We start from the raw sequence: 16,300 nt of genomic DNA on the forward strand, positions 1-16,300 counted from the left end.
CAGACCACTTTTTTTTTGTGTTGCACGGTGCGTCCTTGACGTGCTCTGGATGTTTGAGTGAATTGCCACTGGGACCTTCTTTGAGAGCACGAGCTCTCAGGTTTGAACCCTCAGAGAAAAGACTGAAAACCAAACGCTCCCATTTAGTTTGGAAGAATCTTGCTTCAGAGAGAATATGGTGCTGGTATACTTTCTAATCGCTAGGTGTCAGTACACTCGCTGGCTGTTACCTAGAGTGCAGTGGACTTGCTATTTGCTCCAAACAACTGCGCCTTTGAAGCAAGTTTACAATAACGAAAAGAGCGCGGCAAGTCCACAGCATTAAAGCATGTAAAGATGCTTTCCAGACAAGAAGCAGTGAGATGTTGTTCTTTTTCCTAGCATTATCGTCGGTTGATTATTATTAGCCGTCTAATAGGCTGCATTCCCACTAATGCGCAAGTATATTTTGACATAGCAGACGTTTGGACGGCCGTTCTTAATCGTCGAAGAATTGAATGCGATGCATGGGAGAATCTTTTTTTTTTCTTTCAGCCGATACGATTCATTTTGATGTGGGTTCCCACGCAACACGCACGCATCTCGGGCAAGAGCTCGGATAGCTCAGTCGGTAGAGCATCAGACTTTTAATCTGAGGGTCCAGGGTTCAAGTCCCTGTTCGGGCGATCGAGCCTCTTTTTTTTGAGGAGGGCTACGTTTTGCTGTTGAGTTCGTGCACTGCACCTGCACTGGCCTCGGGCAGCGACGCTGCAAGGCACCAAGCGAAATGACAAGCCCCCTTCAGCCAGCTTGTAGTCGTGGCCGAGTGGTTAAGGCGATGGACTAGAAATCCATTGGGGTATCCCCGCGCAGGTTCGAATCCTGCCGACTACGTTTGACAGCATGCGCCTGCTTTAGGTTGAAACCTTGCTAAAACTTTAGGAAAAGAAAAAAAGTCACTGTGACAATATTACCCTTGAAAAGAGTTATGTTGGCAAGGAATAGTTTTGTCTGCAAGCTAAAGATGACAAGGGCCCTTTTGTACTCAGCCACACGTCGGGGAGACCGGTAGCTCGCCGTGATCGTATAGTGGTTAGTACTCTTCGTTGTGGCCGCAGCAACCCCGGTTCGAATCCGGGTCACGGCAAGTTTTTCTGGGTGCCTTTGAAATTGAGCTCCACGTTACCACCTCTCCTCACCCCGTCCGTCAGACCACTTTTTTTTTTTGTTGCACGGTGCGTCCTTGACGTGCTCTGGATGTTTGAGTGAATTGCCACTGGGACCTTCTTTGAGAGCACGAGCTCTCAGGTTTGAACCCTCAGAGAAAAGACTGAAAACCAAACGCTCCCATTTAGTTTGGAAGAATCTTGCTTCAGAGAGAATATGGTGCTGGTATACTTTCTAATCGCTAGGTGTCAGTACACTCGCTGGCAGTTACCTAGAGTGCAGTGGACTTGCTATTTGCTCCAAACAACTGCGCCTTTGAAGCAAGTTTACAATAACGAAAAGAGCGCGGCAAGTCCACAGCATTAAAGCATGTAAAGATGCTTTCCAGACAAGAAGCAGTGAGATGTTGTTCTTTTTCCTAGCATTATCGTCGGTTGATTATTATTAGCCGTCTAATAGGCTGCATTCCCACTAATGCGCAAGTATATTTTGACATAGCAGACGTTTGGACGGCCGTTCTTAATCGTCGAAGAATTGAATGCGATGCATGGGAGAATCTTTTTTTTTTCTTTCAGCCGATACGATTCATTTTGATGTGGGTTCCCACGCAACACGCACGCATCTCAGGCAAGAGCCCGGATAGCTCAGTCGGTAGAGCATCAGACTTTTAATCTGAGGGTCCAGGGTTCAAGTCCCTGTTCGGGCGATCGAGCCTCTTTTTTTTGAGGAGGGCTACGTTTTGCTGTTGAGTTCGTGCACTGCACCTGCACTGGCCTCGGGCAGCGACGCTGCAAGGCACCAAGCGAAATGACAAGCCCCCTTCAGCCAGCTTGTAGTCGTGGCCGAGTGGTTAAGGCGATGGACTAGAAATCCATTGGGGTATCCCCGCGCAGGTTCGAATCCTGCCGACTACGTTTGACAGCATGCGCCTGCTTTAGGTTGAAACCTTGCTAAAACATTAGGAAAAGAAAAAAAGTCACTGTGACAATATTACCCTTGAAAAGAGTTATGTTGGCAAGGAATAGTTTTGTCTGCAAGCTAAAGATGACAAGGGCCCTTTTGTACTCAGCCACACGTCGGGGAGACCGGTAGCTCGCCGTGATCGTATAGTGGTTAGTACTCTGCGTTGTGGCCGCAGCAACCCCGGTTCGAATCTGGGTCACGGCAAGTTTTTCTGGGTGCCTTTGAAATTGAGCTCCACGTTACCACCTCTCCTCACCCCGTCCGTCAGACCACTTTTTTTTGTTGTTGCACGGTGCGTCCTTGACGTGCTCTGGATGTTTGAGTGAATTGCCACTGGGACCTTCTTTGAGAGCACGAGCTCTCAGGTTTGAACCCTCAGAGAAAAGACTGAAAACCAAACGCTCCCATTTAGTTTGGAAGAATCTTGCTTCAGAGAGAATATGGTGCTGGTATACTTTCTAATCGCTAGGTGTCAGTACACTCGCTGGCAGTTACCTAGAGTGCAGTGGACTTGCTATTTGCTCCAAACAACTGCGCCTTTGAAGCAAGTTTACAATAACGAAAAGAGCGCGGCAAGTCCACAGCATTAAAGCATGTAAAGATGCTTTCCAGACAAGAAGCAGTGAGATGTTGTTCTTTTTCCTAGCATTATCGTCGGTTGATTATTATTAGCCGTCTAATAGGCTGCATTCCCACTAATGCGCAAGTATATTTTGACATAGCAGACGTTTGGACGGCCGTTCTTAATCGTCGAAGAATTGAATGCGATGCATGGGAGAATCTTTTTTTTTTCTTTCAGCCGATACGATTCATTTTGATGTGGGTTCCCACGCAACACGCACGCATCTCAGGCAAGAGCCCGGATAGCTCAGTCGGTAGAGCATCAGACTTTTAATCTGAGGGTCCAGGGTTCAAGTCCCTGTTCGGGCGATCGAGCCTCTTTTTTTTGAGGAGGGCTACGTTTTGCTGTTGAGTTCGTGCACTGCACCTGCACTGGCCTCGGGCAGCGACGCTGCAAGGCACCAAGCGAAATGACAAGCCCCCTTCAGCCAGCTTGTAGTCGTGGCCGAGTGGTTAAGGCGATGGACTAGAAATCCATTGGGGTATCCCCGCGCAGGTTCGAATCCTGCCGACTACGTTTGACAGCATGCGCCTGCTTTAGGTTGAAACCTTGCTAAAACATTAGGAAAAGAAAAAAAGTCACTGTGACAATATTACCCTTGAAAAGAGTTATGTTGGCAAGGAATAGTTTTGTCTGCAAGCTAAAGATGACAAGGGCCCTTTTGTACTCAGCCACACGTCGGGGAGACCGGTAGCTCGCCGTGATCGTATAGTGGTTAGTACTCTGCGTTGTGGCCGCAGCAACCCCGGTTCGAATCTGGGTCACGGCAAGTTTTTCTGGGTGCCTTTGAAATTGAGCTCCACGTTACCACCTCTCCTCACCCTGTCCGTCAGACCACTTTTTTTTGTTGTTGCACGGTGCGTCCTTGACGTGCTCTGGATGTTTGAGTGAATTGCCACTGGGACCTTCTTTGAGAGCACGAGCTCTCAGGTTTGAACCCTCAGAGAAAAGACTGAAAACCAAACGCTCCCATTTAGTTTGGAAGAATCTTGCTTCAGAGAGAATATGGTGCTGGTATACTTTCTAATCGCTAGGTGTCAGTACACTCGCTGGCTGTTACCTAGAGTGCAGTGGACTTGCTATTTGCTCCAAACAACTGCGCCTTTGAAGCAAGTTTACAATAACGAAAAGAGCGCGGCAAGTCCACAGCATTAAAGCATGTAAAGATGCTTTCCAGACAAGAAGCAGTGAGATGTTGTTCTTTTTCCTAGCATTATCGTCGATTGATTATTATTAGCTGTCTAATAGGCTGCATTCCCACTAATGCGCAAGTATATTTTGACATAGCAGACGTTTGGACGGCCGTTCTTAATCGTCGAAGAATTGAATGCGATGCATGGGAGAATCTTTTTTTTTCTTTCAGCCGATACGATTCATTTTGATGTGGGTTCCCACGCAACACGCACGCATCTCGGGCAAGAGCCCGGATAGCTCAGTCGGTAGAGCATCAGACTTTTAATCTGAGGGTCCAGGGTTCAAGTCCCTGTTCGGGCGATCGAGCCTCTTTTTTTTGAGGAGGGCTACGTTTTGCTGTTGAGTTCGTGCACTGCACCTGCACTGGCCTCGGGCAGCGACGCTGCAAGGCACCAAGCGAAATGACAAGCCCCCTTCAGCCAGCTTGTAGTCGTGGCCGAGTGGTTAAGGCGATGGACTAGAAATCCATTGGGGTATCCCCGCGCAGGTTCGAATCCTGCCGACTACGTTTGACAGCATGCGCCTGCTTTAGGTTGAAACCTTGCTAAAACTTTAGGAAAAGAAAAAAAGTCACTGTGACAATATTACCCTTGAAAAGAGTTATGTTGGCAAGGAATAGTTTTGTCTGCAAGCTAAAGATGACAAGGGCCCTTTTGTACTCAGCCACACGTCGGGGAGACCGGTAGCTCGCCGTGATCGTATAGTGGTTAGTACTCTGCGTTGTGGCCGCAGCAACCCCGGTTCGAATCCGGGTCACGGCAAGTTGTTCTGGGTGCCTTTGAAATTGAGCTCCACGTTACCTCCTCACCCCGTCCGTCAGACAACTTTTTTTGTTGTTGCACGGTGCGTCCTTGACGTGCTCTGGATGTTTGAGTGAATTGCCACTGGGACCTTCTTTGAGAGCACGAGCTCTCAGGTTTGAACCCTCAGAGAAAAGACTGAAAACCAAACGCTCCCATTTAGTTTGGAAGAATCTTGCTTCAGAGAGAATATGGTGCTGGTATACTTTCTAATCGCTAGGTGTCAGTACACTCGCTGGCAGTTACCTAGAGTGCAGTGGACTTGCTATTTGCTCCAAACAACTGCGCCTTTGAAGCAAGTTTACAATAACGAAAAGAGCGCGGCAAGTCCACAGCATTAAAGCATGTAAAGATGCTTTCCAGACAAGAAGCAGTGAGATGTTGTTCTTTTTCCTAGCATTATCGTCGGTTGATTATTATTAGCCGTCTAATAGGCTGCATTCCCACTAATGCGCAAGTATATTTTGACATAGCAGACGTTTGGACGGCCGTTCTTAATCGTCGAAGAATTGAATGCGATGCATGGGAGAATCTTTTTTTTTTCTTTCAGCCGATACGATTCATTTTGATGTGGGTTCCCACGCAACACGCACGCATCTAGGGCAAGAGCCCGGATAGCTCAGTCGGTAGAGCATCAGACTTTTAATCTGAGGGTCCAGGGTTCAAGTCCCTGTTCGGGCGATCGAGCCTCTTTTTTTTGAGGAGGGCTACGTTTTGCTGTTGAGTTCGTGCACTGCACCTGCACTGGCCTCGGGCAGCGACGCTGCAAGGCACCAAGCGAAATGACAAGCCCCCTTCAGCCAGCTTGTAGTCGTGGCCGAGTGGTTAAGGCGATGGACTAGAAATCCATTGGGGAATCCCGCGCAGGTTCGAATCCTGCCGACTACGTTTGACAGCATGCGCCTGCTTTAGGTTGACACCTTGCTAAAACTTTAGGAAAAGAAAAAAAGTCACTGTGACAATATTACCCTTGAAAAGAGTTATGTTGGCAAGGAATAGTTTTGTCTGCAAGCTAAAGATGACAAGGGCCCTTTTGTACTCAGCCACATGTCGGGGAGACCGGTAGCTCGCCGTGATCGTATAGTGGTTAGTACTCTGCGTTGTGGCTGCAGCAACCCCGGTTCGAATCCGGGTCACGGCAAGTTGTTCTGGGTGCCTTTGAAATTGAGCTCCACGTTACCACCTCTCCTCACCCCGTCCGTCAGACCACTTTTTTTTTTTGTTGCACGGTGCGTCCTTGACATGCTCTGGATGTTTGAGTGAATTGCCACTGGGACCTTCTTGAGAGCACGAGCTCTCAGGTTTGAACCCTCAGAGAAAAGACTGAAAACCAAACGCTCCCATTTAGTTTGGAAGAATCTTGCTTCAGAGAGAATATGGTGCTGGTATACTTTCTAATCGCTAGGTGTCAGTACACTCGCTGGCAGTTACCTAGAGTGCAGTGGACTTGCTATTTGCTCCAAACAACTGCGCCTTTGAAGCAAGTTTACAATAACGAAAAGAGCGCGGCAAGTCCACAGCAGTAAAGCATGTAAAGATGCTTTCCAGACAAGAAGCAGTGAGATGTTGTTCTTTTTCCTAGCATTATCGTCGGTTGATTATTATTAGCCGTCTAATAGGCTGCATTCCCACTAATGCGCAAGTATATTTTGACATAGCAGACGTTTGGACGGCCGTTCTTAATCGTCGAAGAATTGAATGCGATGCATGGGAGAATCTTTTTTTTTCTTTCAGCCGATAAGATTCATTTTGATGTCGGTTCCCACGCAACACGCACGCATCTCGGGCAAGAGCCCGGATAGCTCAGTCGGTAGAGCATCAGACTTTTAATCTGAGGGTCCAGGGTTCAAGTCCCTGTTCGGGCGATCGAGCCTCTTTTTTTTGAGGAGGGCTACGTTTTGCTGTTGAGTTCGTGCACTGCACCTGCACTGGCCTCGGGCAGCGACGCTGCAAGGCACCAAGCGAAATGACAAGCCCCCTTCAGCCAGCTTGTAGTCGTGGCCGAGTGGTTAAGGCGATGGACTAGAAATCCATTGGGGTATCCCCGCGCAGGTTCGAATCCTGCCGACTACGTTTGACAGCATGCGCCTGCTTTAGGTTGAAACCTTGCTAAAACTTTAGGAAAAGAAAAAAAGTCACTGTGACAATATTACCCTTGAAAAGAGTTATGTTGTGGCACCTGTGGCACCCATTTTCGAACTAGCAATCCTTCATCTAGGTAATACCCAGATGAAAGATTCTCAATTGAGTCATATGATACAACCCGGTCAAATAATTCAACAAGAGTTGAGTCAGTTTTTTGTTTTTCAACCAGTTCATCACGTGACACTGATAAAACTGAAGGAACTTCTAGAGTTTCCTTCACCACCTTCTTAGATTCATGTTTTACCTCAGCTTGTGTTTTACTCATAGATCGTGTTATCACACAAGTGGGTAACACACTTGAACAGGTCAAATTCTCACCACCATCTGGTTTCAAGATCATCGGGCATGGTGTTACCACTAGATGTGGTGAATCATTCCGCCAGACACGATCACCAGCCAAGTCATTCCCCAGAATTACCTGTATTCCTTCCACAGGCAAGCAGGAACGAACAGCCACCTCCACTTCTCCCTGGACCAATACAGATTGCAAAATAACTTTATGCAGTGGAACAGACATAACATTCAAGCCAATGCCCTTAATCAGCACATTACTTCCAGTGTAAGAATCAGGTGAAAAAGGCAGCGCAGACTCTAACACAAAGGTTTCTGATGATCCTGTATCACGTAGAACCTTTACTGGTACGACTTTTGTGGAATCTACCAACCTAACAGAACCTTCTGTAACAAAAGGAGTAAATGCTGAACCACATGGCGAGCAAATTTTCTGCACATTATTCACTGTCGAAGTAGTCACAGCCAAAGCCACAGACTTTACAGGAGACCAAGAATTAGATTTCACTTTAGAATTGTCAGCTTTTGCTTTCAATAAGAGACATTCATTCTTCCAGTGACCAAACTCATGACAATAATTACACATATTTGCTCTGTCTTTCTCTTCAACAGAGCCATGCAACTGTCTGCTGGATAAATCATGCACAAACCTGGTAAATTTGCTAGAACTTCGCCACGGCTCTTTTTTTAAATTTTCTCCACCCGATCTGTAACCAAAAACAGTTTTATGAGACAACGAGAATTCATCAGCCATGACGGCCGCCTCATACGCAGTGTCAGGTTTATGCTCACTAATGTAAGTTGCAATGCGATCTGAAATGGAACTCTTGAATTGTTCAAGTACCATTAATTCTTTTAAATCGTCAAGTGTTTTTACATCAGAAGCTACACACCAACGATTAAAATAGACTGAAATATCGTGTACAAAGTCAACATACGTCTGTTTTTCACTCTTCTTCCAGGACCTAAACTTTTGTCTATAGGCCTCTGGAACTAGTTCATAAGCCCTCAACACTGCTGATTTTACAGCTTGATAATCAGAAGCATCCTCTACACTAAGGGAAGAATACGCTTCTTGAGCTTTGCCTGTAAATACAGACTGCAACATAAGCGTTCGCTCTTCATCTGGCCAACGTTGTGCGTCCGCAACACGTTCAAACAATAAAAAGAAACGCTCAACCTCTCTCTCATCAAATTTAGGAATCAATCTCATATTTCTTACCGTATCAAACTTGTACGAACTTGAATCACGTACTGATTCTCCAGTAACAGAAAGTTTACCTTCTCTTATTAAATCCAAACGATAACGTTCAAGTTCAAGTTGTTGTTGCTGCAATTGGACTTTAGAGATTTCAATGTGATTTTGCGCTTCTAACTGCTTTTCTTTCATCTCTACTTGAATTATCAATAATTGCCTTTGTTGTTCAAATGTTAAATGAGACTGTGTTGATGTCGCATCGACAAAAGTTAACGTATCTTCTGAAGATTGAGTCTCTAAAATGCCACGTTCAACTAACTCTGTCTTTACCAAGGTTTTAATCTGATCTTTTAGACGTTTATCTTGACTCATCAGATTAATTTTGTAGTATTCTGCAAGTTCTAATAATTGATCCTTGGTTAAGTCATTTAACAAGCTCTCAGACGGTGCGCTAACAAATTCCTCAACGTTTGAGGACATTATGAAAAATGTATGGCTACCAAATTCCAGAAAAACAAAACAAGCTTAAAGACAGAAGTTGGAATAAGCAATTCCCTCTAACTAAGATTTAAACCTACCTAAACTCATCCCTAATCTTCATACAGTTACTTGCAGCGGGTTTTTATACACTATAAAGGAAAGGAAAGGAAAGGAAAACAAAACAAACCCAACACAAAAAGGTACAGGAGCAAAAGCTCTCACAAGAGTCTTGCAGCTCTGAAGATCTCGAAGCTCCTCCACATTCTCAAAGCCTAAGCTTATATACAGGTGTATATCACTTGATGATCCTACACAGGTGTACATCATTCTCTTGATGAGTCTCCCAGTCACACCCACCGGTCGACACGGCGGGAACAACCGGAGACCCGTCACAGTGGTTAGTACTCTGCGTTGTGGCCGCAGCAACCCCGGTTCGAATCCGGGTCACGGCAAGTTGTTCTGGGTGCCTTTGAAATTGAGCTCCACGTCACTTCCTCACCCCGTCCGTCAGACCACTTTTTTTGTTGTTGCACGGTGCGTCCTTGACGTGCTCTGGATGTTTGAGTGAATTGCCACTGGGACCTTCTTTGAGAGCACGAGCTCTCAGGTTTGAACCCTCAGAGAAAAGACTGAAAACCAAACTCTCCCATTTAGTTTGGAAGAATCTTGCTTCAGAGAGAATATGGTGCTGGTATACTTTCTAATCGCTAGGTGTCAGTACACTCGCTGGCAGTTACCTAGAGTGCAGTGGACTTGCTATTTGCTCCAAACAACTGCGCCTTTGAAGCAAGTTTACAATAACGAAAAGAGCGCGGCAAGTCCACAGCATTAAAGCATGTAAAGATGCTTTCCAGACAAGAAGCAGTGAGATGTTGTTCTTTTTCCTAGCATTATCGTCGGTTGATTATTATTAGCCGTCTAATAGGCTGCATTCCCACTAATGCGCAAGTATATTTTGACATAGCAGACGTTTGGACGGCCGTTCTTAATCGTCGAAGAATTGAATGCGATGCATGGGAGAATCTTTTTTTTTTCTTTCAGCCGATACGATTCATTTTGATGTGGGTTCCCACGCAACACGCACGCATCTCAGGAAAGAGCCCGGATAGCTCAGTCGGTAGAGCATCAGACTTTTAATCTGAGGGTCCAGGGTTCAAGTCCCTGTTCGGGCGATCGAGCCTCTTTTTTTTGAGGAGGGCTACGTTTTGCTGTTGAGTTCGTGCACTGCACCTGCACTGGCCTCGGGCAGCGACGCTGCAAGGCACCAAGCGAAATGACAAGCCCCCTTCAGCCAGCTTGTAGTCGTGGCCGAGTGGTTAAGGCGATGGACTAGAAATCCATTGGGGTATCCCCGCGCAGGTTCGAATCCTGCTGACTACGTTTGACAGCATGCGCCTGCTTTAGGTTGAAACCTTGCTAAAACTTTAGGAAAAGAAAAAAAGTCACTGTGACAATATTACCCTTGAAAAGAGTTATGTTGGCAAGGAATAGTTTTGTCTGCAAGCTAAAGATGACAAGGGCCCTTTTGTACTCAGCCACACGTCGGGGAGACCGGTAGCTCGCCGTGATCGTATAGTGGTTAGTACTCTGCGTTGTGGCCGCAACAACCCCGGTTCGAATCCAGGTCACGGCAAGTTGTTCTGGGTGCCTTTGAAATTGAGCTCCACGTTACCACCTCTCCTCACCCCGTCCGTCAGACCACTTTTTTTTTTTGTTGCACGGTGCGTCCTTGACGTGCTCTGGATGTTTGAGTGAATTGCCACTGGGACCTTCTTTGAGAGCACGAGCTCTCAGGTTTGAACCCTCAGAGAAAAGACTGAAAACCAAACGCTCCCATTTAGTTTGGAAGAATCTTGCTTCAGAGAGAATATGGTGCTGGTATACTTTCTAATCGCTAGGTGTCAGTACACTCGCTGGCAGTTACCTAGAGTGCAGTGGACTTGCTATTTGCTCCAAACAACTGCGCCTTTGAAGCAAGTTTACAATAACGAAAAGAGCGCGGCAAGTCCACAGCATTAAAGCATGTAAAGATGCTTTCCAGACAAGAAGCAGTGAGATGTTGTTCTTTTTCCTAGCATTATCGTCGGTTGATTATTATTAGCCGTCTAATAGGCTGCATTCCCACTAATGCGCAAGTATATTTTGACATAGCAGACGTTTGGACGGCCGTTCTTAATCGTCGAAGAATTGAATGCGATGCATGGGAGAATCTTTTTTTTTTCTTTCAGCCGATACGATTCATTTTGATGTGGGTTCCCACGCAACACGCACACATCTCAGGCAAGAGCCCGGATAGCTCAGTCGGTAGAGCATCAGACTTTTAATCTGAGGGTCCAGGGTTCAAGTCCCTGTCCGGGTGATCGAGCCTCTTTTTTTTGAGGAGCGCAACGCTTGCTGTTGAGTTCGTGCACTGCACCTGCACTGGCCTCGGGCAGCGACGCTGCAAGGCACCAAGCGAAAGGACAAGCCCCCTTCAGCCATCTTGTAGTCGTGGCCGAGTGGTTAAGGCGATGGACTAGAAATCCATTGGGGTATCCCCGCGCAAGTTTCGAATGTCGACTACGTTTGACAGCATGCGCCTGCTTTAGGTTGAAACCTTGCTAAAACTTTAGGAAAAGAAAAAAAGTCACTGTGACAATATTACCCTTGAAAAGAGTTATGTTGGCAAGGAATAGTTTTGTCTGCAAGCTAAAGATGACAAGGGCCCTTTTGCACTCAGCCACACGTCGGGGAGACCGGTAGCTCGCCGTGATCGTATAGTGGTTAGTACTCTGCGTTGTGGCCGCAGCAACCCAGGTTCGAATCCGGGTCACGGCAAGTTGTTCTGGGTGCCTTTGAAATTGAGCTCCACGTTACCACCTCTCCTCACCCCGTCCGTCAGACCACTTTTTTTTTTTGTTGCACGGTGCGTCCTTGACGTGCTCTGGATGTTTGAGTGAATTGCCACTGGGACCTTCTTTGAGAGCACGAGCTCTCAGGTTTGAACCCTCAGAGAAAAGACTGAAAACCAAACGCTCCCATTTAGTTTGGAAGAATCTTGCTTCAGAGAGAATATGGTGCTGGTATACTTTCTAATCGCTAGGTGTCAGTACACTCGCTGGCAGTTACCTAGAGTGCAGTGGACTTGCTATTTGCTCCAAACAACTGCGCCTTTGAAGCAAGTTTACAATAACGAAAAGAGCGCGGCAAGTCCACAGCATTAAAGCATGTAAAGATGCTTTCCAGACAAGAAGCAGTGAGATGTTGTTCTTTTTCCTAGCATTATCGTCGGTTGATTATTATTAGCCGTCTAATAGGCTGCATTCCCACTAATGCGCAAGTATATTTTGACATAGCAGACGTTTGGACGGCCGTTCTTAATCGTCGAAGAATTGAATGCGATGCATGGGAGAATCTTTTTTTTTTCTTTCAGCCGATACGATTCATTTTGATGTGGGTTCCCACGCAACACGCACGCATCTCGGGCAAGAGCCCGGATAGCTCAGTCGGTAGAGCATCAGACTTTTAATCTGAGGGTCCAGGGTTCAAGTCCCTGTTCGGGCTTTTTTTTGAGGAGCGCTACGTTTTGCTGTTGAGTTCATGCACTGCACCTGCACTGGCCTCGGGCAGCGACGCTGCAAGGCACCAAGCGAAATGACAAGCCCCCTTCAGCCAGCTTGTAGTCGTGGCCGAGTGGTTAAGGCGATGGACTAGAAATCCATTGGGGTATCCCCGCGCAGGATCGAACCCGCGGACTACGTTTGACAGCATGCGCCTGCTTTAGGTTGAAACCTTGCTAAAACTTTAGGAAAAGAAAAAAAGTCACTGTGACAATATTACCCTTGAAAAGAGTTATGTTGGCAAGGAATAGTTTTGTCTGCAAGCTAAAGATGACAAGGGCCCTTTTGTACTCATCCACACGTCAGGGAGACCGGTAGCTCGCCGTGATCGTATAGTGGTTAGTACTCTGCGTTGTGGCCGCAGCAACCCAGGTTCGAATCCGGGTCACGGCAAGTTTTTCTGGGTGCCTTTGAAATTGAGCTCCACGTTACCACCTCTCCTCACCCCGTCCGTCAGACCACTTTTTTTTGTTGTTGCACGGTGCGTCCTTGACGTGCTCTGGATGTTTGAGTGAATTGCCACTGGGACCTTCTTTGAGAGCACGAGCTCTCAGGTTTGAACCCTCAGAGAAAAGACTGAAAACCAAACGCTCCCATTTAGTTTGGAAGAATCTTGCTTCAGAGAGAATATGGTGCTGGTATACTTTCTAATCGCTAGGTGTCAGTACACTCGCTGGCAGTTACCTAGAGTGCAGTGGACTTGCTATTTGCTCCAAACAACTGCGCCTTTGAAGCAAGTTTACAATAACGAAAAGAGTGCGGCAAGTCCACAGCATTAAAGCATGTAAAGATGCTTTCCAGACAAGAAGCAGTGAGATGTTGTTCTTTTTCCTAGCATTATCGTCGGTTGATTATTATTAGCAGTCTAATAGGCTGCATTCCCACTAATGCGCAAGTATATTTTGACATAGCAGACGTTTGGACGGCCGTTCTTAATCGTCGAAGAATTGAATGCAATGCATGGGAGAATCTTTTTTTTTCTTTCAGCCGATACGATTCATTTTGATGTGGGTTCCCACGCAACACGCACGCATCTCAGGCAAGAGCCCGGATAGCTCAGTCGGTAGAGCATCAGACTTTTAATCTGAGGGTCCAGGGTTCAAGTCCCTGTTCGGGCGATCGAGCCTCTTTTTTTTGAGGAGGGCTACGTTTTGCTGTTGAGTTCGTGCACTGCACCTGCACTGGCCTCGGGCAGCGACGCTGCAAGGCACCAAGCGAAATGACAAGCCCCCTTCAGCCAGCTTGTAGTCGTGGCCGAGTGGTTAAGGCGATGGACTAGAAATCCATTGGGGTATCCACGCGCAGGTTCGAATCCTGCCGACTACGTTTGACAGCATGCGCCTGCTTTAGGTTGAAACCTTGCTAAAACTTTAGGAAAAGAAAAAAAGTCACTGTGACAATATTACCCTTGAAAAGAGTTATGTTGGCAAGGAATAGTTTTGTCTGCAAGCTAAAGATGACAAGGGCCCTTTTGTACTCAGCCACACGTCGGGGAGACCGGTAGCTCGCCGTGATCGTATAGTGGTTAGTACTCTGCGTTGTGGCCGCAGCAACCCCGGTTCGAATCCGGGTCACGGCAAGTTGTTCTGGGTGCCTTTGAAATTGAGCTCCACGTCACTTCCTCACCCCGTCCGTCAGACCACTTTTTTTTTTGTTGCACGGTGCGTCCTTGACGTGCTCTGGATGTTTGAGTGAATTGCCACTGGGACCTTCTTTGAGAGCACGAAATCTCAGGTTTGAACCCTCAGAGAAAAGACTGAAAACCAAACTCTCCCATTTAGTTTGGAAGAATCTTGCTTCAGAGAGAATATGGTGCTGGTATACTTTCTAATCGCTAGGTGTCAGTACACTCGCTGGCAGTTACCTAGAGTGCAGTGGACTTGCTATTTGCTCCAAACAACTGCGCCTTTGAAGCAAGTTTACAATAACGAAAAGAGCGCGGCAAGTCCACAGCATTAAAGCATGTAAAGATGCTTTCCAGACAAGAAGCAGTGAGATGTTGTTCTTTTTCCTAGCATTATCGTCGGTTGATTATTATTAGCCGTCTAATAGGCTGCATTCCCACTAATGCGCAAGTATATTTTGACATAGCAGACGTTTGGACGGCCGTTCTTAATCGTCGAAGAATTGAATGCGATGCATGGGAGAATCTTTTTTTTTTCTTTCAGCCGATACGATTCATTTTGATGTGGGTTCCCACGCAACACGCACGCATCTTGGGCAAGAGCCCGGATAGCTCAGTCGGTAGAGCATCAGACTTTTAATCTGAGGGTCCAGGGTTCAAGTCCCTGTCCGGGTGATCGAGCCTCTTTTTTTTGAGGAGCGCAACGCTTGCTGTTGAGTTCGTGCACTGCACCTGCACTGTCCTCGGGCAGCGACGCTGCAAGGCACCAAGCGAAAGGACAAGCCCCCTTCAGCCAGCTTGTAGTCGTGGCCGAGTGGTTAAGGCGATGGACTAGAAATCCATTGGGGTATCCCCGCGCAGGTTCCAAATCCTGCCGACTACGTTTGACAGCATGCGCCTGCTTTAGGTTGAAACCTTGCTAAAACTTTAGGAAAAGAAAAAAAGTCACTGTGACAATATTACCCTTGAAAAGAGTTATGTTGGCAAGGAATAGTTTTGTCTGCAAGCTAAAGATGACAAGGGCCCTTTTGTACTCAGCCACACGTCGGGGAGACCGGTAGCTCGCCGTGATCGTATAGTGGTTAGTACTCTGCGTTGTGGCTGCAGCAATCCCGGTTCGAATCCGGGTCACGGCAAGTTTTTCTGGGTGCCTTTGAAATTGAGCTCCACATTACCACCTCTCCTCACCCCGTCCGTCAGACCACTTTTTTTTGTTGTTGCACGGTGCGTCCTTGACGTGCTCTGGATGTTTGAGTGAATTGCCACTGGGACCTTCTTTGAGAGCACGAGCTCTCAGGTTTGAACCCTCAGAGAAAAGACTGAAAACCAAACGGTCCCATTTAGTTTGGAAGAATCTTGCTTCAGAGAGAATATGGTGCTGGTATACTTTCTAATCGCTAGGTGTCAGTACACTCGCTGGCAGTTACCTAGAGTGCAGTGGACTTGCTATTTGCTCCAAACAACTGCGCCTTTGAAGCAAGTTTACAAAAACGAAAAGAGCGCGGCAAGTCCACAGCATTAAAGCATGTAAAGATGCTTTCCAGACAAGAAGCAGTGAGATGTTGTTCTTTTTCCTAGCATTATCGTCGGTTGATTATTATTAGCCGTCTAATAGCCTGCATTCCCACTAATGCGCAAGTATATTTTGACATAGCAGACGTTTGGACGGCCGTTCTTAATCGTCGAAGAATTGAATGCGATGCATGGGAGAATCTTTTTTTTTTCTTTCAGCCGATACGATTCATTTTGATGTGGGTTCCCACGCAACACGCACGCATCTCAGGCAAGAGCCCGGATAGCTCAGTCGGTAGAGCATCAGACTTTTAATCTGAGGGTCCAGGGTTCAAGTCCCTGTTCGGGCGATCGAGCCTCTTTTTTTTGAGGAGGGCTACGTTTTGCTGTTGAGTTCGTGCACTGCACCTGCACTGGCCTCGGGCAGCGACGCTGCAAGGCACCAAGCGAAATGACAAGCCCCCTTCAGCCAGCTTGTAGTCGTGGCCGAGTGGTTAAGGCGATGGACTAGAAATCCATTGGGGTATCCCCGCGCAGGTTCGAATCCTGCCGACTACGTTTGACAGCATGCGCCTGCTTTAGGTTGAAACCTTGCTAAAACTTTAGGAAAAGAAAAAAAGTCACTGTGACAATATTACCCTTGAAAAGAGTTATGTTGGCAAGGAATAGTTTTGTCTGCAAGCTAAAGATGACAAGGGCCCTTTTGCACTCAGCCACACGTCGGGG

General features: G+C 46.9%; 20 non-coding genes across 20 annotated transcripts; all 20 read left to right on the forward strand.

The window, feature by feature from the left end:
• The first annotated feature begins 791 nt into the window (after window positions 1-791).
• trnas-aga (transfer RNA serine (anticodon AGA)) lies at window positions 792-873 on the forward strand. Its single transcript has one exon. It is a non-coding gene; the product is annotated as a tRNA-Ser (tRNA).
• A 906-nt stretch (window positions 874-1,779) lies between these two features.
• On the forward strand, window positions 1,780-1,852 carry trnak-uuu (transfer RNA lysine (anticodon UUU)). The gene has a single exon. It is a non-coding gene; the product is annotated as a tRNA-Lys (tRNA).
• A 126-nt stretch (window positions 1,853-1,978) lies between these two features.
• On the forward strand, window positions 1,979-2,060 carry trnas-aga (transfer RNA serine (anticodon AGA)). The gene has a single exon. It is a non-coding gene; the product is annotated as a tRNA-Ser (tRNA).
• A 906-nt stretch (window positions 2,061-2,966) lies between these two features.
• Window positions 2,967-3,039, forward strand: trnak-uuu (transfer RNA lysine (anticodon UUU)). Its single transcript has one exon. It is a non-coding gene; the product is annotated as a tRNA-Lys (tRNA).
• A 126-nt stretch (window positions 3,040-3,165) lies between these two features.
• On the forward strand, window positions 3,166-3,247 carry trnas-aga (transfer RNA serine (anticodon AGA)). The gene has a single exon. It is a non-coding gene; the product is annotated as a tRNA-Ser (tRNA).
• Window positions 3,248-4,152: 905 nt separating this feature from the next.
• On the forward strand, window positions 4,153-4,225 carry trnak-uuu (transfer RNA lysine (anticodon UUU)). Its single transcript has one exon. It is a non-coding gene; the product is annotated as a tRNA-Lys (tRNA).
• A 126-nt stretch (window positions 4,226-4,351) lies between these two features.
• On the forward strand, window positions 4,352-4,433 carry trnas-aga (transfer RNA serine (anticodon AGA)). Its single transcript has one exon. It is a non-coding gene; the product is annotated as a tRNA-Ser (tRNA).
• Window positions 4,434-4,614: 181 nt separating this feature from the next.
• On the forward strand, window positions 4,615-4,686 carry trnah-gug (transfer RNA histidin (anticodon GUG)). The gene has a single exon. It is a non-coding gene; the product is annotated as a tRNA-His (tRNA).
• A 647-nt stretch (window positions 4,687-5,333) lies between these two features.
• On the forward strand, window positions 5,334-5,406 carry trnak-uuu (transfer RNA lysine (anticodon UUU)). The gene has a single exon. It is a non-coding gene; the product is annotated as a tRNA-Lys (tRNA).
• A 126-nt stretch (window positions 5,407-5,532) lies between these two features.
• Window positions 5,533-5,613, forward strand: trnas-aga (transfer RNA serine (anticodon AGA)). Its single transcript has one exon. It is a non-coding gene; the product is annotated as a tRNA-Ser (tRNA).
• A 181-nt stretch (window positions 5,614-5,794) lies between these two features.
• On the forward strand, window positions 5,795-5,866 carry trnah-gug (transfer RNA histidin (anticodon GUG)). The gene has a single exon. It is a non-coding gene; the product is annotated as a tRNA-His (tRNA).
• A 651-nt stretch (window positions 5,867-6,517) lies between these two features.
• On the forward strand, window positions 6,518-6,590 carry trnak-uuu (transfer RNA lysine (anticodon UUU)). Its single transcript has one exon. It is a non-coding gene; the product is annotated as a tRNA-Lys (tRNA).
• Window positions 6,591-6,716: 126 nt separating this feature from the next.
• trnas-aga (transfer RNA serine (anticodon AGA)) lies at window positions 6,717-6,798 on the forward strand. The gene has a single exon. It is a non-coding gene; the product is annotated as a tRNA-Ser (tRNA).
• A 3,140-nt stretch (window positions 6,799-9,938) lies between these two features.
• On the forward strand, window positions 9,939-10,011 carry trnak-uuu (transfer RNA lysine (anticodon UUU)). Its single transcript has one exon. It is a non-coding gene; the product is annotated as a tRNA-Lys (tRNA).
• A 126-nt stretch (window positions 10,012-10,137) lies between these two features.
• trnas-aga (transfer RNA serine (anticodon AGA)) lies at window positions 10,138-10,219 on the forward strand. The gene has a single exon. It is a non-coding gene; the product is annotated as a tRNA-Ser (tRNA).
• A 2,090-nt stretch (window positions 10,220-12,309) lies between these two features.
• trnak-uuu (transfer RNA lysine (anticodon UUU)) lies at window positions 12,310-12,382 on the forward strand. The gene has a single exon. It is a non-coding gene; the product is annotated as a tRNA-Lys (tRNA).
• Window positions 12,383-13,483: 1,101 nt separating this feature from the next.
• On the forward strand, window positions 13,484-13,556 carry trnak-uuu (transfer RNA lysine (anticodon UUU)). The gene has a single exon. It is a non-coding gene; the product is annotated as a tRNA-Lys (tRNA).
• A 389-nt stretch (window positions 13,557-13,945) lies between these two features.
• trnah-gug (transfer RNA histidin (anticodon GUG)) lies at window positions 13,946-14,017 on the forward strand. Its single transcript has one exon. It is a non-coding gene; the product is annotated as a tRNA-His (tRNA).
• Window positions 14,018-15,851: 1,834 nt separating this feature from the next.
• On the forward strand, window positions 15,852-15,924 carry trnak-uuu (transfer RNA lysine (anticodon UUU)). The gene has a single exon. It is a non-coding gene; the product is annotated as a tRNA-Lys (tRNA).
• Window positions 15,925-16,050: 126 nt separating this feature from the next.
• trnas-aga (transfer RNA serine (anticodon AGA)) lies at window positions 16,051-16,132 on the forward strand. Its single transcript has one exon. It is a non-coding gene; the product is annotated as a tRNA-Ser (tRNA).
• Window positions 16,133-16,300: the final 168 nt, after the last annotated feature.

The sequence above is a fragment of the Rhinichthys klamathensis genome, unplaced genomic scaffold (genome assembly GCF_029890125.1).
Source record: "Rhinichthys klamathensis goyatoka isolate OS25496 unplaced genomic scaffold, OSU_Roscu_1.1 h1tg000313l_1, whole genome shotgun sequence".
Classification (NCBI taxonomy): Eukaryota; Metazoa; Chordata; class Actinopteri; order Cypriniformes; family Leuciscidae; genus Rhinichthys; species Rhinichthys klamathensis.